This window comes from Psammomys obesus, unplaced genomic scaffold (assembly GCF_907164565.1).
Source record: "Psammomys obesus unplaced genomic scaffold, mPsaObe1.curated_primary_1811, whole genome shotgun sequence".
NCBI lineage: Eukaryota > Metazoa > Chordata > Mammalia > Rodentia > Muridae > Psammomys > Psammomys obesus.
Genome location: NW_026596234.1, coordinates 4,463,540 through 4,484,354, shown reverse-complemented (window position 1 = coordinate 4,484,354; position 20,815 = coordinate 4,463,540). Strand labels below are relative to the sequence as shown.

At 47.5% G+C, this 20,815-nt stretch overlaps 1 long non-coding RNA gene across 1 annotated transcript; it reads left to right on the top strand.

The window, feature by feature from the left end:
* The first annotated feature begins 3,040 nt into the window (after positions 1-3,040).
* LOC129668283 (uncharacterized) lies at positions 3,041-7,080 on the top strand. The gene is made up of 4 exons (XR_008718889.1): positions 3,041-3,128; positions 3,246-3,371; positions 3,921-3,998; positions 5,784-7,080. It is a non-coding gene; the product is annotated as an uncharacterized LOC129668283 (long non-coding RNA).
* Positions 7,081-20,815: the final 13,735 nt, after the last annotated feature.

The following is a 20,815-nucleotide window of genomic DNA, read 5'->3' as shown; positions in this document are numbered from 1 at the left end:
AACCTCCTGCAACCCTGGACCCTGGATCTATGCTGGCTCCTCCCCTGCTATTGCAACAAGAACTCCCAGGGTAGGAAGGGCTTCCCCTGCTCTTTCCCACCTGCCTGTGCTTGCCCAGGAAAATGCACCTCTCAGCCTTGGTGTGCGCTGTTTGTATCTATCCTTACAGCAGCACCATTTACAAGGGAGGAAACTGAGAGAATAGGCATTACTGCTCTAGCTCAGGGGTGTGGGTCTGTAGGACCTGTCACCAGTTCTGACCCCAAAGCATGGCTCTTAACTCCACGGGAGGATTCCTAGCAAAATCTCACAGTAGCCATCTAAGACTGTCTCAGTTCAGGACTGGCTGTTGGTGGCATGATCTAGTTGCTCTGAAGGCCTTGTTTTCTCAGATGTTCTATTTTTCATAGGGGTTCAAGTTTCTTAGCTTTGGGCAACAAAAGAAAGGGTGGAGAGAGAGAGAGAGAGAGAGAGAGAGAGAGAGAGAGAGAACCACGTGGCAAATCCAGCCTCTAACTTATTGCTTCTCTCCGGGCCTCTCCGAACTCAGAAGCCCCCTCCCCAGCTGTGACACCACCCTTCAGCTAACCCTCCCCCCCTTCAGATGACAACCCTGTGATCCATCATGAGCCATCTGCTTTCCTGCTGCCAGGGACAGGAGAGCCTGGAGCTGGCCCCACTGGGCTGGGAGGCAGCTGCACCTGCCCATCACAGCCCATGAAGGGCTGTTTGCATTTGCTCGCGTTGATCCCCCACGCCCCCTCCAACCCCCACTATCTGAAAATGTGACATCTTCCCATCCAGGCCTGGAGTTTCTAGCCAGTCAGACAGCCTCAGACTCAGCAGTGAGATTGAGATTTGATGAGATAAAGCCTTGGGCATCTGTGAATTGGTTCATGGTTCAGGCCATGATGAAAGGGCTGTTTGCTCAAAAGATATCCGGAGCAAATTCAACCCAGGGCCTGAGAGCTTCAGAAAAGTATCTCTACTTTAACCTCCTGATATTTTAGGGCAAAATCCAAACACTCGTCAGTCTTACTACTCTCTTGAGAAAGGTATATTTTGTAATGTGACATGGAACCATTTTCCAAGAGAGAGATACCCCAGCTGCTTTCAGGGCTCACTGTGGCATCTTTATTTTTTGGGTCCATACTGTAAACACTGAATCCCAACACCACTTTCTAGAGAGGAGATGCAAATTAGAGCTATAACTAGCTAAAGAGGAAATGAATACTGAGCTTTTGCTAGCTCTTGATTCCTAAAATGTGTGGGGAGAGGTGAGCAAAGAGTAGCCAACTGAGCATGAGACATTTCCTTAAAAGAATTAAAAAAAATAAAAATAAAAAAAATTTAGAAGGGCTCTTTTCCGTCTCCACCTTGGGACAATGACCTCCTGCAGACAGCAGCCCCATGGGTCTCTTCAAAAGGGCACAATTACCCCCGTGGCGTCTGTCGGTTCTGCTTGACTTGGAGAAATGGCTCCCTCCTTGGAGTTCCTAAAACATTTATCATGCCAGCGATTCCCTGGGCAATTAATCAGGTGCTGCCTTGACTATCTCTTCCAACGTTGTATCGAGCGGCTGTTTAACCCTTATCAGCAGTGGGGCTTTCGACAGCTTGTCTTTCTGACTCAACGGGAACTTCTAGAAGGCCAGGCAAAGGTCCACTCCTCTCTGTGTCCTGTGCCCAGTCCCTGAAGATTCGTGGTCTCTTCACCAAGGGAGGGTCTGTCTACCCCCTGATAGACTGCATTTGCATGCAGGATGCTGAACACAGGTCTGGGACGGACAGGGCCCACAAAAGGGCCATCTGCACTGGTATCCTCAGGAACACTGCCTCTGGTTTGTCTGAGCATGACTGAGTATCTGTGGGGGTTTCACTACTGTTTAGATTTTTTTAAATTTATTTTGTTTTTGAGAGAGAGAGAGTGGGTGCCCTCAGAATTCAGAAAAAGCCATCCCTTTGAACTGGAGTTACACATAGTTGTAAGCTATATGACATGGGCTCTAGGAACCTAACTTGGGTCCTCTGCAAGATCAGTAAGCACTCTTAACATTGATCCATCTCTCCAGCCCTGTTTAAAAATTTTTATTAATGATTATTATGGGAGTGGGATACAGACCATGGCCTGTGTGTGGAGGTGTGAGGGCAACTTTATTTAGTCAATCTGTCCTTCTACTTTCAGAAATTGAACTCAGGCCATCAAGCTTGCATCACTGGGCAGCAAGAACCTTCATCCACTGAGCCATCTAACTAGCTCCCATGACTGAGCATCCCTGGGTGCCAGACATTGTGCTTCTGCAGACACCAGGCTCTGGTCCTGTTCTCGACTGCTGGACACCTTTGTTCCCCACGAGGCAAGCTGTCTGCTTCAAAGCGCCTGTCACAGACCTCCCAGCCTAGGTGAAGGCAATTGTTTTGATCTCCACTATAGTGTGTGGCTTTCAAAGTACAGAGGGTTTGTGGATTGAAATCTCTCCCACAGAAGTAAAGGATGGAGGGGGTGTCTATGAGTCAGAACGGGAGTGGAGCGGGGGCAGGGCTTTGCTAGTCTGGAGCAGTGCCTCTGAGAAGCCCATGTCCAGTGTAGCTGGCAGACGTTTGTGACTCAGCAATTCATTTCTCCAGCCCAAGGATGGAAAAGGCTTGCAGCAGGCTGAGTATCTGTGTAGCACCCAGCCTGTTTATGGGATGGAGGCTGCAGTCACTCCAGCCATAGATGGGCCATTGGTTGTGTGGTTCCTTACCTGCCTGCAGAGGCTCCTGCTTCCTTCGTGAAGAATGAGGTACAAGGGGAGCAGATGAGAGCTGTCATGATTCCCCCAGAAGAAATGGCCTGAGCTAGGGAGGTTCTGGAAGAGGGCAGGAGATGCCTTCCTGCCAGACCTTTCTGAACTGAACTCCTTGCCATTTCCTGATTCCTTTTGTACCCCAAGGCCCCAGCCACTCTCCTGATATTAAGGGATTTTTTTTCCCTTTACAGGTGTGCTCCCTTGTAGGCTCCCCATGAGTGTAGAGCCTGAAATGCATCAGAGCACAGGTGGGCATGAGAGTCATTGTGTCCCCGCCAGGATGGAGAGCTTTAGAGAAACCCCATTGTGGAGCTTTCTTGCAGTCAGCTAGACCCTGTAAGTAGAGGAGACGCTGATCTCTCCTAGGCTGCAGATCATCCCATTCAAATGAGAGCATTCAAACCATGCCTCACTCCTGCCCGAGGTTTATGACTCTCCCGGGGTCCATTCCAGAGCCCACTTCTCAGCCAAAGCCTGATTTGGGGGCAGCTGAGACCAGCCCCAGGCCCCAGAAGGAAAGAAACCTACATCTCCCCAAGGGCCACCGGCCAGGGACAATGGATCCTCTGTCAGCCAGTAGTGAGTATTACAAAAACCTAAAGACATTATCTTGGCCCTGGTGAGACGTTTAGGAAATAAAACAGATTTTAAAAACACACATATACATGAAAAATGAAGTAGAAGCACGGCTGATGGTGAGAGACTCCAAGGTGACCTCACCTCAATCTGGCCCTGAAAGAAAAAAAAATAATGTGTGGCTGTTCTGGAAACCCAAAGCTATGGGCAGACATTCAGGGAGGGGCTTATCCCAGTCAGGATGAAGTCAGTGTCAGCGCAACAGAACCTCACAGGCGGCTATGATGGCCCATCTTCCTTGTCAACTTGATGGCACTAAGAACCTCCTTGGAGGCCCACTCTTATTATGACAGTGTTTCCAGAAAGATTTAACTGAGGCAGGAAGACTCGCCCTGACTACAGCCAGCACACCTCCATGGGCTGGGGTTCCTGACTGCATAAAAAGGAGAAAGCAAGAAGAGTATCAGTTCTCTCTCTGTGTGTCTCTTTGTCTCTGTCTCCTCTCTTTCTGTCTCTCTCTCTGCTTCATAATGGTGGGTGGAATGTGACCAGCTACCTCACATCCTGCTGCCAAGCCTGCTTCATTGAGAGAGACTGCACCCTTCAACTATGAATGGAAACCAACCTTTCGTAAGTTGTTTTGTCAGGTGTTTTGTCATCGTAAGGAGGAAAGTTAACAATATAATAACCTTATTTGGAAATAGGTTCTTTGCAGATGTAGTTAATTAAGGATCTTCAGATTATCTTGGAGTTGGGGAGCTCCAAAATCCAATAAAGGGGGACCACTGGAGAAAAGAGGAGGGTTTAAAACAGAGTCATGTGACAACAGAACAGAGACTAGAGTAATGCATCCACCGGTCAAAAATTGCCAAGAGCCACCAGAGATTAGAAGAGGCAGAAGGGAGGCTTTGAATGCAGCCACACACCCAGACTTTATACTTCTGGATGAGAGGTGACTGTGGCCATGTGTGCATTCCCAACTCTGCTGTTCACATCCAAAGAGTATGGTTTCTCAGTTGCTTCTAAGGCTCACAGTTCCATGGTAGCCAGCCCATGCTTGACTACACTGCTCACCTGAGCGCCCAGGGTGGATGTGTGGGCATGGTGCGGAAGCCAGATTCAACAGCGACATAAGCTTGCACAGGAGACACAGTTCACCCTGCAGCTTTCCTTGGGGAAGAGGTGAGAGCTAGGACCAGTATTACACAGCGCTCCACAGAACGCTGGTTTTCATAGGCGGTGGGAATGAGAGGCTTGCTTACCACCAGCCTTCTAGAAAACCATCAGAGCCTCATCCATCCTCCAGTCTGCAGACACTTCTATGCAGCTGCTAAATGCGGTGTCAGGAAGGCAAGCAGACCGGGCCAGTTCGTGCCTTAGAAGAGATAAACATGAAGAGATGAGGTGCCAGTATCTCCTGAGGAGATCTACTGTGAACATGGCTGGAGGGATCTCTGAGGAAGCAGCCATCAGGCTGGGACCTGGACACTAAGGAATAACGATCCAGGCAGAATGAGCAATGTGTGTAACGGTAGGGCAACTTGGCTAGCTCCAGAGACATTTGGTTTTATTTTTTATTTGTTTACTGTATATTTGTTGTTATTGTTGTTGATTTTTGAGACAGAGTCTCTCTGTGTAGACCTGGAACTCACTCTGTAGACTCACAGAGATCAGCCTGCCTCTGCCTCTCAAATGCTGGGATCAAGGCACGCGTCACCATGTTCAGCCTTTCAGAGACATTCTTGAGGTCTCAGTGTCTGGATAGCAGGAATACCTGGTTGGCCCCCTGGGAGGAACAGGCTTTCTGATTTGTTGTTTAGCTGAGGACAAATGCCCTAGAAAGGAAGGCCCTTCGCCACTTCCCAGAAGTCTCTCATGCCTGCCTTTAGAGAGGTGAGCAGTGCCTCTGAGGAGTTGGGGCTTCCTGTACCAGCATCCTCAGGCTGAGGGATCTTCCATTAGAGATGTGTGACAACTGATAGCAATGACTGGCAAGCATGGGCGGAGGGGGGGGTCATCCTTCCTAGAGACAGCTGGTTCTCCTCCCCAAACCCTAACCCAGTGGCACATGTATGATGGGCTCTTAGAAATATTTGTTATTTGACTGGTTCTCCAACCTAGGTGAGGAGAGAGAAAAAAGAGAATGGAGGTGCGTGGAAGCATGTGACTGCTCCATGACAGATGAGATGGCACTCAGAGGAAGGCCAACCATCGCACAAATCTGAGCACAGGAAATTACTTTGTGTGCATGACACCAGGGGCTGGGGGCTGCTGTGGCTCTGCCCAGGAAAGAAACTTTCTTTTACAGGTGGGGTTTGAGAGAGGGTTTTAAGTAGCCTAGGCTGACCTCAAAGTTCCTATTTAGCCAAGGCTGACCTTAAGCTTGACCTTAGTTACTTTTTGTTGCTCTGACAGGACACCGTTACCAAGACAACTTATAGAAGAGAGAATTCATCTGGGACTCAGGGTTCCAGAGTGTGTCCATGATGGTGGAGGAGAGGTAGCTGAAGGACAGAGGCGACTAAAGCAGCAGCTGAGAGTTCACATCTTGAACTGCAACAGGAAGCTGCGAGTGCACTGGGGATGTCAGGAGGCTTTTGAAGCTGCAACCCCCCTTCCCTGGCCCCCCATACACACCCCAGTGACACACATTCTCCAACAAGGCAATACCTCTGATTCTAAAAAATTCTACCAACTGGGCCCAAGCATTCAAACATATGTGTCTGAGGAGGGTCATGCTCACTCGGACCAGCACAGGCTCCTCTCCTGCCTTCATCTCCTAGGTGCTGGAGTAACATGTGCATCTCTGCACACGCAGCTTTTGTAGCCCAGGGGGGGCTGGAGCTGAGTATCCAGCTCCCAAACATGGGGCAAATCTCCTGTCTCAGCCTGGGCTTATGGGTGTAAATCAGCCCACCCTTTCCTTACCCCAGGGAGGGGTTGACCTCAGGTCTCTGTGCTTTGAAGGCAAGCACTCCATCACTCAGGTTTGCCCTTAACCGTACTTTTTTCTCTTTTAGACTCAGCGAACCTTTTCCTGGAGACCTTGCTGGCCTCCCAGCATGTTTAGTTTCTGTTGCCATGGCAAAACTCCCTGAGGAAAAGTAACATAAGGAAGAAAGTTCACGTCAGCTCACAGTTCCAGGTTGCAGTCCACCATTTCAGGGATGTCAAGACAAGAGGACATTGAAGCTTCTAGTCACATCATATCCATACATAACCCCGGAAGCTAATTCACGGATGTCTATGCCCAGGTCACTTGTTCCTCATTTTATCCTCAAACCCAGGGAATGGTGCCACTCACAATGAGCAGAACTTCCCACTTCAGTTAAGGCAATTAACTGTAACCACAGATATGACCATAAGCCAACCTGCTCTAGACAATCTCTCACTGAGATTTTCTTCCTAGGTGATTCTAGATTGTGTCAAGTTGATAACTAAAGCTAACTACCACAACCTAACAACCATTTGCCAATGTGATACACAGGCATACCATAGCATTTTAAGTCATAATTCCACATCTTGTCCTCAGTTCTTCATGGTTCTTTTTCATAATATAAATATAGTCCAACCTTTAAAGTCCCAATAAGTAACAATTCTAATTTTTTTTGAAAAGTCCAAAGTTTCTTCACTGTGAGCTTTTATAAATGTAAACAAATAGGTCATACACACCTATCAGATAATGGTAAAGGAAAAAAAATTCTATTCCAAAAAGGAAGGGTGGTGGTTTGAATGAGAATGAGTCCCATTGCCTCATAGATCTAAATTTGAGATCACCAGGAAGTACCACTATTTGAAAGTATTAGGAAGTGTGGTCTTGTTGAAAGAAGTGTGTCACTGGTGAGTAGGCTTTGAGGTTTTCAGAAGCCTAAGCCAGACTCTGGCTCGCTCTTTTCCTGCCTGTAGATCTGGATGGAGAACTCTGAGCTCCTTCTCCAGTACCATGTCTGTCTGTGTGCCACCATGCTTCCATATGTCATCATAATAGACTAAACCTCTGAAGCTGTAAACAAACCCCAATTAAATGCTTTCTTTCATAAGAATTGTTGTGGTCCTGGTGTTTCTTCACAGAAATGGAACACTGACTAAGGCAGGAAGTATCAGGGCATTACCAGTGAACAAGACGGTGAACAAAACCAAAACCCAACAAGGAAACATGACCCTTGTGGCACCATATCCAGCATCTTGGGCATATAACATAGACTTCTAGGTTCCACAGGACTTAGAAAGCCCCACCCCAGCTCTGCCACCGCACACACAACTTCTCTTTTAAAGATCAGCCATCTCTAGTCCTGGCAACTCCAGTTTCCTGGGTCTCTTCACCTTCACAGCTTCACACAGTGGCTTTTGGGAGCTTCTTTGCAAGGACTCCAACCCTACCAGATAGTACCCAGCCTTGGCTGAGCTCCACAAATCCCCTCAATCTTTCATCTTTGCCTTAAAACCTGGCACCATGCAGACAATGCTACGGCATTGATAAGTTCTGTTGCCAGACTAAAATGCATCCCTGCCCTCTTGAAAAACAGCCACATTCACCTTGTGTGCTGACCTTGAGAAAAATGTCTTCACATCATCCCAGGAAGTACAGGGAGTTCCTCCACACTGGTGCTGAGCTTTCTTCCTGTTGATTGCAGCTGCCTCTGTCATTCCTCCCTCCCTCCAACTCCAAGAGCTTAAAAACCACATGGCCTGGTTTATCAGAGCCATGCCCTTTCTCCATACCAATCTTTGCTCTAGTTTCATTTTTGTCACCATTAAAGTCCTCTGACAAAAGCAACTTATGAGAGAAAGGGTTTATTTTAGCCCATGGTTCCAGGTAACAGTCCACAACTGCAGGGAAATCAAGGCAGGAGGATCCCATCGCATCAAGAGCAAAGAGAAACGGAGGAATGCTTACTGTGCTCAGCTCACTTTTTACCTTTTTATAATACAGTCCAAGACTGAAACTCAGGGAATTGTGTCACCCACAGTGGGCAGATCTTCCCACTTCAATGAACATAATTAGGACAACCTCCCTCTAGACATGCCCATGGTCCAAGCTAATCCAGACAACCCCTCGCTGAGATTCTCCTCCAAGTGAGTTTAGATTTTGTCAAGTTGACAAATTAACCATCATACAGCAGAACAGGAGAAGGTGAATCCCAGGCCCCTGGACGTGTGCCCATAGCTAGTGGTACAAAGCCCTCCTTCATGTGTCAGAATGTGCAGAGTTTCAGCTTTCTTCTCAGAATGGAAAGTTCCCTGCCCGCCAATGCACACATGTGGGCTTGATTTACTTGACTGCTTGTTGGCCAGGACTCCTCTGGTTACTGTGAATTCTTTCCTTCTCTCCAAGTGAACAGTCACAGGGTGGTCTCCCAGAGGACCTTCTCTAAACTTGTCCTTGGTAGAACCTGATGTTGGGAGCTTCCAGAAGCCCTGTCTCTCTCCTGAAGTCTCTACCTCCTTCCCCTGCACAGCATCCACAGGAGACTCAGAGCCATATATTTCCAGAGTGTCTTCCTGCTGTCACTAGCTTTCCAGGTGATCAAAGGAGGCCTTATAATGAGCTCACTATATAGGCCATATATATATATATATATATATATACTCACTATAGGCCTTATAGTGAGCTCACTATATAGGTCTCACTACCTTATAGTGAGCTTTTAGGTCAGTGGTCTGAGTGACATGGCCCGGCAGTGTGGAAGTGCTTCCAGCCTTGAGATAACAAGAGTTTCAGGAAGCTGCTAGCAACAGCACATTCTGGTTGTCAGCTGGGTGATTTTGCCCCATGGTACATCTGCAACATCTGGAGCCTTTGGGATGGTAATATGTGTGGATTATGCTTTGGGGATCTAATAGACAAGGGCTGGAATGCTGCTGTGGTTTCAGAAGCCATCTGGCCCTGGTGTGGGACATCTTGAACTACGGAGATACTTTCCTGGCCTGCCTATTCCCCAGGCGTCCCTCACTGAATTTCCTTGGGCTCTAGAAATAGTCAAACTTACTCATGGCACAAACTGGCCAAAGGATCTATGGGAAGAAAATGTTCTCAAAGGCACAGTGCTATTTTCTGCCTTGGACCCTTCCTTCTTTACCTAAACTTCCTTTTTTATTCCTCCGTGTGTAGCCTGGTATACCTTAAAAACAAAATTGAGTGGAAAGAGAGTACACAGTATTCCTGCCATCATTTCAGTTGAGGGGAGAATAAAACCACTTGACAATATGTCAGTCAGTGACAACATACACATCAAAATGGTTGAGGAGATGGGAGGAAGGAGGATGGAGAAGGTAAGAAGTCCCTGCCGAGTCTTCTTTGCTGGCCTTCATATGTGGCTCGCACAGGTCTCGATGCTCTGTAGAATCTTCTGGCTTTGCTGTCTTTCCATCTGGAGAAGCAGTGTGGGCAGCCGATCACACGGGTGTGGGAAGGAGACCTCCCAGCACATTGGGAGCCTGCCAGCCAAGCTCTGAAAAAAATAAGTCCATCCCAGAACACCGCAGCTGAGAAGGCCCAAGTTCTTGCTTCTGTCCTCCTCAGGGCTATGAGCATTTCAAAAGCAGAGGTCAAGGCCTCTCAGAGGCAGCTCGGTGGGTAAAGGTGCTTGCTGCCAAGCTGAAAACTTGAGACTGATGCCTGGGACCCACATGGTGGAAGGAGAGAACTGACCACAAGTTGCCCTCTGATCTCCACACCTGTATGAACTGGCACTAGTCAGTTTATACTTACTACAGGCAAGTCCTTTATCAGTGGTCTCACTGGCCTCTCACCCTCTGACCTCTGCCAGATATTTTTTGTTTTATATCCCCTTCCTTTACTGTTTCCTCTCCCTGCAAAACTCAATTCACTGGAAAGTTTCTTGGTCTCTAACTCAACACCACTTTCTCTAGAGTCTTTTTTTGAGCATCCTTCTTCCATGTCTACTGTGTGCTTGAGACAGGGGCTTTGTGCCTTGCTGTCCATGTTTCTCCAGCAGCTGCTCTGTAAGAGGGTCTGAATGCTTTGATTGACTTCCCACCTGTATGGGCTATTACGTAAGACCACTGTGAGCAACACAAGTAGTTCTCCAAATGACGTCACTGAGAAGTGAGGGGATAACCTCAGGATGTCCACAAGAATTCTTTGAAGCTACTTCTTTCACCTGAAAATGAGACAGTAGAAGAGGGTTCACAGAAATGATTCATTAGGGGTGCAGAACAGTTATAAAGATAGTACCTGACAGGGACGGGCACTGTTAGACAGCTTCCCAGAGACATGTGTGTTGTTTTTTGTTTGTTTGTTTTTACCATAAACCAAGATCCTGGGATGTTTTTCATCAACTTGTACCACAACCCATTTGCCTGTCATCTGAAAATACCAAGTTGCTGTGGCAAAGAAGATCTGAGATCACCTCCAGGTTGGCGCCTCCATTACCCTACCCCTGTGAAAATGGTCTGCCGGGGCCTCCTGCTTTGAAAACTAAACTATCATTGGTTCTGATACCATTAACACATGCCTAACACTGTGCTGGCTAGGCCTAAAGAAGCCAGTGGGAGACAAGCAGAGACACCAAGATGGTTGCTTTCCATCTCTCCCCGATGTCATGCTGGCCTTCAGCAATCCAACTTCAACTCAAAAGAAGATCCTTTCTTTACACTCCAGTTTTGGTGGGTGGGGGCTTGGCTTCCAAGTGGCAAATAATTTGATTGTGTTCATAACTCTCTTGTTATCCCAGATCCACCTGATTCCTCAAAATATCCCTAAGATTAAGGTCTGTTCACCTGGGTTGCCCTATCTATCAGGAGCAGCCCCCTACATCACAGCACACTTTTTTCTGAGCCCACCTGTGTGTCCTCCATATGCCGGCTCATGAGGTCACTTTGAGATGTGACAACTGCCTGCTGCATGCCACCCCCCTTGTTGTCTTAACAATCTGGGTCCCCAGGTAAGCCAGTCATGTCAGATGTGGAGCCCACAGTGGCCTCCTGTGACACTCGGTTGGGCGGTGGCTTTATCCTCACAGTGAGGACTGCTTTTATCTCTCAGGAGGTTCAGCCATCCGTTGACTATTCATTTATTCCTTCATTCACTCAACAAATATTTACCCAGCCCTTGCTCTGAGTAAGGACAGAACAGAAATGAATTACGCACACACAATCTCACAGCTCTCCATGGTGCCAGAGGGGAGATAAGAAAATCTGTGCTTGCAGCTCATTGTGGGGCTCGCTGTTCTTTTCAGCAGCTGGGGTCTGCTGCTAACAATACCCTGATTTTCCCTGGGAAAGTGCTACTGCCCCCTGTTCTCACCCAGTGTGTCCAGGATGGAGGTGGGGTGGACAGTGCTAGATAGCTTGTTTGCAGATAAACTAAACAAGGCCAGGGAAAGCTCAGGGGCTTGGTGGTGGCCTGCCAAGGATGGGGGAGGTGATCTGATTTCATTTTGGTACTTTTGCAGAGATGATCCATGAATCTAGTAATGTCAGAAGTTACTAATGTAACTTGCGAAGGAATTCTTCCATCAGCCACTGGCCTGGGAAGGTGTCCTAAGGGTGGAGGTTCCTGCCTGGAAAGAACCAGGAAGAAGAAAGCACAGCCAGTATCTACATGTGGCCATAGGCTACCTGTTGATCAACTGTCCAGTGTTAGGTACAGACATTTGTCTGCCCAGTGGGCTCAAGTTCTTCCACTGAGTGTGTCGTTCCTTCCAACCTACCTCCACTTTTGAACTACTCTAGGACTAAGTGATTTTACCCCAAAGTGAAAAATAATAACAATTAGTTAGCTAGATGTGGTCCTTGGAGGAGACTAAGGCATGAGGATTGTGAGTTTGAAGCTAACCTGGGCTACGTTGAGAGATTTTGACAAGATAGTGGTGGTGATGATGATGATGATAAAGAGAAGAGATCAGTGTCCAGTCAGCTAAGCAGTGAGACACTGGTTTTCAAAAGGGCAAGGAACGATAATAAGATAATTCTCTGAGATGTGTTCAGGGCTGCTCTCAGCTTTCCAAAGCTTGACTTTGAGTTCACACTGTTCCCAAGCTACTGTGTGACTCTGGGCAAATAGCTTCTTTTCCCTGGACCATACAATCTAGGTATTTGTTGGGTACATGCATTATTTCTGTGTATTAGCTACATTTCTCACTGCTGTGACAGAATGGATGACCAAAGCAACTTAAGGGAAGAAGGTCTTGATCGGAGTCAATGTTCAAGCAAGACCATCATGGTGGGAAGTCACAGCCACAACACTGAATGGCATTTTATCTGAATTCAGGAAGCAGAGAGAGGCGAATGCCAGCATCAGCTTGCTTTCTTCTCATTGTAGGACCGTAGCCTGCAGGGTGGTGCTGCCCACACGCAGGATGGGTCTTCCCTCCTCATTACCCCAGCTTAGAAACTATCCCAGAGATATAGCTGGTGGCTTGGCTCTTCGATGATTCTAGATCCTTCCAAGTTGATAATCAGTATGCACCATCATATTCTAAATCAGTTAAAGAGAAATCAGCCAGGAGGCTTGAGCAGGAGCTAGAAGAGGCAGGCTGTGACCTGGGAAGATGGCTGCAGGACTCCAAACCCTGCACTGGTTTCCAATAGGAAACACTGTTCCCAATAGGATTGCTCAGCATTGATTCTCCCCTGTCTTTCCTTTGACCTCAGGCATTGCAGGGCAGGAGACTGCCTCAAAGATCAAAGTGTTTGGGTGTTGCTGTGACATTCAGTCTGGGACCCCAGCCTTACAGATGGTGCTGCCTACACTCGGGATGACTCCTCCCTGCTCAGTTACCACAGTTTAGAAAGTACTAGGAAAATAACATGGCAAGCCACACAAATTACCCAGATTCACATGGTACTTTTATCAGAGGGAAAAACTTTTAACTGAAAAGAGCTCCTTTTCAGGAGGAAGTCTGCTCCCCATGGAAAGATGGGATTCTGAACAGGACAACAAGGAGCCTGGTCCTAACAGGGGTGGGCGAGAAGTCTTTAAGTGAAGCCCAAACTCAACTCCTATCTTCTCTCTCTAACACATCCGGGGAAGAGAAAGACAGAGACAGATACTATTTTACCCTCACTCTTCAAAGGGAAATCTGTGTGGCTTTTCTGGCCCAGTTTGAAAGATGCCTTCCCTCAGGCATGCTTTCAGAGTAAGATCCAAGCTCCCTCCTGTGTCTTTCCAAGCCCAACAAAAGCGAGCCAGCTTCAGGTTCCCAGCCCCCCCCCCCCCCCCGGCTGACACCCTCCCTCCCATTCTGCTCTAGCCTTCTAGACTCCTTCCTGTTCCTCGAAGACACCCCGCCCATGCCACTACATAGCCTCCCCCTCAAAGTGCCTTCTGTCCTGGTGGCCTTTGCACAGCCACACCCTGCTTCCCTCCTGATTGTGTGTGCTCAGAAAGATCTCTTGAACTATCCCACTCTACAACAGGACACTCTGCTTTCTGTTGGCACTCATTCCTCTCAGAGGTATCATTATTGGCTGCTTGCTTTCTGGTTCCTCCCCTTCGAAAGAGATTGCAAGGCAGGGCTACTCAGTTCTTGTTCATCTTCTGCGAGTTGGGAGCCGGGCCTGGGCCATGATGGGTGTGTCTGCCAGGAAAGCAGAAATAAGAGCTGTGTATAATGAATGTGCTAGGGTTTATAGAGACTGCCTGGCCAGTTCTGGAAACTGGCTAGGGAACCTGTTTAAGAATGTGTCTCTGGACTGCTGTGGATACCTGAGATCCATAGCACAGGCCACTGGGAGGAAGGCAGATTTGAAGAAGAGAGGAGGGTGAGCCACCTGGGCAGAGACCAGCACGACAGAGCTGTTACCTTTGTTCCTGACTGTGGGCTGAACATCTGAGGCGTGCACACTTGGCCAGGAGTCAGTACACAGACACGGGTGTTGTTGGGTTGCACGTTGCTTTTAGGCCAGAGGAGTCCTCCACACAATGCTTGTCAGTTACAAAAATGGCCACCACCTCCCCTTCTTTCCATGTCTCTTGTAAGTGTCCCTGGTGACCCATTGAACTCTAATCATACCAGGAAGAGAATTCCGAGAAATGCAGTTGCATTAGCCAAGGGAACACATTCCCCAGCCATCATCACAGGTCTGCAGCAGCCCTGATTGATGGAGTGAGAAACAGCTTTGGGCTCCTCTATGACCCCCAGAGATAGGTATATCAGCCTCTGGGTGGTTCAGTTTCTGCTGCCACCTCCCAGGCCCCCACCTCCAACATCTGCAGGCCTGTGGGACTGTACCCTTTATCCAGAGCCTGAGCCTCACCCACCTTTAAAAATCCCAGCGTCTTATAACACATCCTTGGAGGCAGTTCACACTGAGGCTGAGTTGAGCTCATGCCTGCACATGTTGCTCAGGTTTTTTCTCCGGAACAGCTATTATCTCACTTGGACAAATATACAGTCAAATATACAGTTCTGATTTTTTCACATGAAATTCTGTATCTTGGGTTTTCATAACCTTTTTCTTTTAAAAAAATTTTTTTTACATGTATTTACTTGGGAGGGTGTATGTGAAGGTCAGAGGTCAACCTTCAGGAATTGTTGACCTCCTTCTAACATGTGAGTTTTGGAGGTTGAACCCAGGTGCTCAGGCTAGTGCCACCATGCCTGCATTGACTGAGTCATCTTGCCTGCCTGGGTTTTCTTCTTTTAATACTGTCCCAGAGCTCTTTCCAAATAGACACACACAGATCCACTTTATTTTGCTAGCTGCACTGGGTTCCATAGAGATGGATATTAGTTAACTTATCTTGCTAGTTTTTGTTGGACACTCAGAAAGTTTCCATTCCCACAAGGATAAACAACAGATTTGTCTTGGGCATCCTAGATTGTGTTTCTGCACCTTTCACACACGGCTGACTTCTGGTGCTCCACAGGACAAAATAGAAATGTTCTCTCTCCCAGGAAGCCCATAAAAACCATTAAAAGTTAAGTTTTAATACGGTCCACAAACCAAAACCTTGATCTGCATTTTGTGGTGCTACTGAAAGATGGTGGATTCTCTAGGATGTGAAGCCTAGTAGAAGTGAGGTCACTGAAGGTATGCTCTTGTGTGGAGTATTGAGGTCTAGTCCTTCCTCTTGCTCTGTCTACTTTCTGGCCACCACGAGGTCAGGAGTCTCCTTCAGGGCACACTCCCTCCCATGATGTTCTCTTCAGTACAGGTCCTGAAAGACAGTGCCAAATGACCATGTCCTGACCTCCCTGAAAATAAACATGTCTTCCTTCAAGTTGACTCTTTTCAGCCATTTTGTCATAGCAATACAAAGGTGACTCACACAGGTTGGCCTCTCTCCTTTAGCTTCCAGGTTCACAGTGCATACCTGCTAGGTGACAGGATTTCTGGGGGATGTTAACAAACATCTACTCACCCCAGACAGGGAGCTCACAACAGACCAAATAAGGAGACCACCCAAGTCTAACTTGGAGAACGAATGGATTTTATTGGGGTTACTTACAAGAATATGTGTGAGGGGTGATTTACAGGAGCAGAAATGACTCAGTGTCAGCTGCATCGCCAAAGGTCAACCCAGCATGAAAGCTGAGACCCTGGAGCTCACTGCACAAACCTGTAGGCAGTTCAATAGGTCAGAGAGTATTGCTTTCAGGCAGCTCTGTTGGTCTGACCTCTTCCAGGCAGCTTTGCTGGCCTCAACTTCTTCCAAGCAGCTTGGTCCAGCTGAGCCTCACCTCAGCATCTAAGCGTGTCTGAGAGGGTCTCCTTACAGACCTTGATGTTATATACACTTGGGGAAGGAAGAGCCTGGCATCTGGTCAGTTTCAGGGAGTTCCTGAACCTATTTAGTTGTTTATTTCCTGTGTCCTATGGAACTTCTCTGCAGAATGGAATGGTTCTCCTTTCCTTTGAGCATCTTGAACCTTAATGAGTTACCTTTACTATAAAGGATTGATGTGTCTGTCCTTCCTGTGTCCTAGCACCATTTATGATAGTCAATACACAGTAGGAACTCAACAGCTCTGTGAGTTCAATGAAGAGCTGACTTCAGTGACTAACATCCACCCTCAGCTTCCAGGCTTATCAGTACCCTTCCATTGGTTCTGAGACCTGCTACACCAGCTCCACCAGTGTCCCTGCTGGTAGCACACTCCCCTTCCAGAAGCCCTTTCCCATCACTCACATTTGGATTTTCCTTCACCTGCTCTGTCAAAAAAGATTTCGCTGAAATACATCTCATCCTTCCCCCACTGCTGCTGCCTGTGTAGTCACTTCAGCATATTTTTCCAAGCTCCATTGCCCACTAATTGTTTCCCGTCTGTCGGCTTTGTGTCCCCGAGCTAGACTGTGTGTTCTTGGAGAGTGTAACCGCCTCTGTGATACTACAAGCAGGGCTTATGGAAACTGTTCGTTCGATATTTCAATAGAGCAATTGGTTCTTCCACTGGTTGGGTCAGATTCCAATACTGAGTGCTGGATGTTGTCCCTGGGGCACCAAGGAAATGCAGAAAGTGACCGTCCTGCTGTCACAGCAGTGGGTACAAGTCACACAGAGAACGCCCATGCTGGCCCTTCCAAAAACACTACACAGTACAAGCTTGAGACTCATATCCTAGCCACAGAGGTGAAGTTGGTTGAAGTCACCCTCCTTCCTTCTGAAAATGCACATTGTATGTACCTTCCATTCCTAGCTCTTGAGATCACCCATGCTTCAGGAGAAGAGGAGGAAGAGGAGGAGGAGCAGAGAAAAAAAAAAAAACAGTGTGCCCAGAGTGAATGGAATTCACTCAGAACCTGGAGTCTGGATACATTTTCAGAAGTAATTTGATAGGAGTCCTGCTCCAATGATCTTTACTTCCATCAAAAGGCATGAAGTGAATTTACCATCCCATCTTGGTGACAGCTGGATGTCACGACTGATATGGCCAAAGGAAACCCTGAACTTGGTTTAGAACTGAAATTGAGGACGGAAAAAAAAAAGATGGAGCTGGTGATATGTGTCTTTTCCAGACAACCCAACCTAGAGGTGAACATTGATTTCGACTACCAGCTGAGGATGAGTCAGCCTTTCAGAAGGAGGAGATATACCGGTGAAAGACACAAAATCACTACCCAGGTTCCTACAACTTTCTCATTAACACAGAGTTTCCTTGTGGCTTAGAGATGTTGCTTGCTGACAGGTAGGAGGCCCTCAGAGAATCCATTACTCACTGCCTGGAGGAAGCACAGTTCAGAAGAAAGCCAGACAGGGCCTATCCTCCGCTCCTTCCAAATCCAGCGGAGTAGACAACACAATACAAGATGGTCCATTGTGTTCTATAAGCCATGTGTAACCACAGTGTTTGTGCTCAGAGAAGTGGCTGAATTCTTAGCTGTGGTGGGGATGAAGGAGGAGAGCATTTTCTTGTTGACATCAGAGTTCTAACTTGAAAGGTGATTAGAAATTTTGCAGAGGAGAATGGTGTGGAGACAGGCATTCATGGTAGAGTATATCAAATCTAAAATGGACAGAAACAGCAATGTGGAGAGATTGGAAGTGGGTGTGGTAGGGAGGGCAGAAACACTTCTGGCTTATTAAGGCAGTCTGAATTCATTTCCTCTACAGGCAGAAGGAAGATGACGCAGAAATATCAGTGGAGACATGTGGACAGAGGGATCTTACAGGAGATGATTTTGGAAACATCCCACAGTGGAGCCAGCGCTAAAGGAATGGAGTCCAGCTAGATTAGTTATTGCTGAGATTTCCCAGACTAAAGAGGACTGGATCAGTGCAGAGTCTGTGGGAAAAGACGGAGGGGCAGACAGGTGCTTGGTCATTTAGACATAATATCTTTGAACTCTGGTCATGGGTGGTATGCCAGATGTTGTCAGAACCAGCAAGGCTGGTAAGAGCATCATGGGACCCCTCCTTCAGACCAGGACTGGGGGAGACAGTGTGCATTCTAGAGAGAACCCAGAAGCTGAGGCTGCATCCGCAGGATGTTCAGAAGCTCCGTGCAGCTGGAACCAGACAACAGAGAGAAAATGAAGGGTGATGAGGTAATGGAGATGGTCCAGGGGCAGATGCTCCTGAAATGAACCTAGATGAAAGGTAATGGGATAAAACATAAGGCTGAACCAGAGAAATAGTCTAAAGGGGAAGGAGGATCAGCAGTAAGTCTGGGAAGAGAAGACAGCAACATGTAGACCCCACAGTGGATAGGAAACTGACTAAGGACAGAAATCTGTTGCACCTGAATACTGGACACAGTTTCGGTTATAACTCACTAGTTGATGGAGTCTAACCCCGGCCCCTTTACCTTTCTAAGTCTTCAAGAGGGCATAAGATTGACAAAGGGGGTTGATCACTATTTTCTACTGGTTTAGGGTTTAGGGCTAAGGATATGACCCAGGACTTGTCAATGAGAGTCAACTGTTAAGACTTTTGTTAAAACCATCGAGAAGACAAGTGCCCTGCTTCCTGCTGGGGTTGTGATATTATAGGACACGAGTACAGAGCTTTCTAGACACCAATTTGTCACCTCTCGGGGAGGGCTGGCCTGAGAATGAAAACCAAGACAGAGGAATTGAGAATGAACACACTGTTCACCCTCTAGATCCTGCTGTGCCTAGGGTTTTTATTTACTTGAGCCAACAGAACTTGCTTTTAAACTTAAGCCAGTTTGATTTGAGTTCTGTCATTTGCAACCAAAAGAGTGCTGACCCACACATGGCTGCATAGCTAATGAGGAGCTTCTGGTGACAAAGTGGCATCAGGGAGAAAGCTAGCACCTAGCCCTGCACTTGCACACCACACAAATTACCAGCGCAGGCCAGTGGTTATAAAAACAAAAGTGCCCAAAACTAGAAATTGACAAGCTGGCTCTGTCTCAATACCTGTCAGTATGAAAACACAATGATTTCCTTTATATCACAAGGAGTGAGTCATACTGATGAGCCCCATCTTGGCACAGCAGCTTCATGTGCCTGCCAAGGGCGATGGTTATGATGGGAGCTGATTTATTTGAGGCCACATGTGTTAACATCATCCCAGCAAAAGAAATGCAGATATGCTTTAATGCTGTGTGCTGCTCCAAAGAGGCCCCTTGGTTGGCCACGAAGGCCAAAAGCTGGGGGTGTTCAATGTCATGTGTATCCTGAGGTTGACCAAGTGGGCTCTTGAAGAGAGAGAGTCCACTCCTCACAACTTGGATACAGTAAGATGGTGGCTTTACATTGAGTAGACCTGGGTTGTCCAAAGAGGTTGTTTCTAGAAAGACCCAGAAATAAGGGACAGCAAATGCTTAGGCAACCTGGAGGAAGCCAGGTTGAAGAACCACCCTGGATGCGGATCGAGGACTTTCATTCCCTTTGTTCCCATCAGCCACTTGGTATCTTGTCTTTATGGAGGTTTTCAGGTACTTAGTGCATTCACTCTCATCTTTCCATTCAGGAATCCATCCTCCCAAACACCTACCTTTCCATGCATTCCACAGACACTTATTGCCCCAGACTGTAGGGAGCGCTCAGTCTGGAAGAAAGTGATTCCCAAGCAGATTAGGAAAAGCCCAGACCTGCAGAGAAGAAGCGCTTAAATGAAGCCTTGGAATGGTGGCAGCTTCCACTGTGTGGACAGTTAGAAAGGGCTTTGGAAGCTGGCCCTCCTTCCCAGGAGTTCTCTGCTGAGGGACAGAATGGAGACCCTGCAAGCCCGATAGCAGGAAAGACTGTGATGAAATGAACACTCCTGGGATAAGTCATATCAACCCCCACACTATATTCTAATAAAGCAATGTAATAGCAGGGACCGACACTTTAAGAGAAAATGAGCAGAGAAAACACTTAAGATGGAGACCAGTCCATCCATTAGCTTAATTTTTCTGCCAACCAAGAGGAGACTGTCTTCTACTTAGCATTAGTGATAGCCAAGCCAAGGAAGCTCCTGCTTCATGCAGAGCCTGGTTGAAGAGGCTGCTGTGGCCAGAGGGAGCTGTCTCGGGGCCTCGATCAGGCAGTGACATGATCAGATTTGCGCTCTGTAAGGGAAAGGTCACAGCGGCTGCACTGCAGAGGATGGATGAATGGGACGAGACGTGTGGTCGTCACGCTGCTGTTGGAAAAGTTAGAATTTGGGCACCTGAAGTGGAGAGGCAAATCCCTTGAGGGCAAGAGTTTGGGTCTGTTGGGTCCCCTTTGACCAACAGCTAGCCCCTGCCACCAGTAGGATTTGAGAAATGCTTATAGAACTGAATTGTCAGAAAGCTAATGGAGTCTGCATGAAACAAAACCGATGCCTTTTGCCATTCTGTGCTTTGAAATGAGCATCAGAGCTGAAGGCAGAGCTGAGATGCTTTCTGGGGTCAGAAACCCGTGGGGCGGTGAGGAACAGTTTAGGTGGACAGAATACAAAGCTGCTGTTTCCTGTGTCTGCCTGTCCTAGCAGATCTGTGCAAGTGAGCTATTCTTGAGGCTTGGGAATGTTTGCTGCTCATCTGGGTAAGAGAAGGACCACCTGCCCTTTTAAAAGGTCAAAAATCCAATGGTGTCCATTG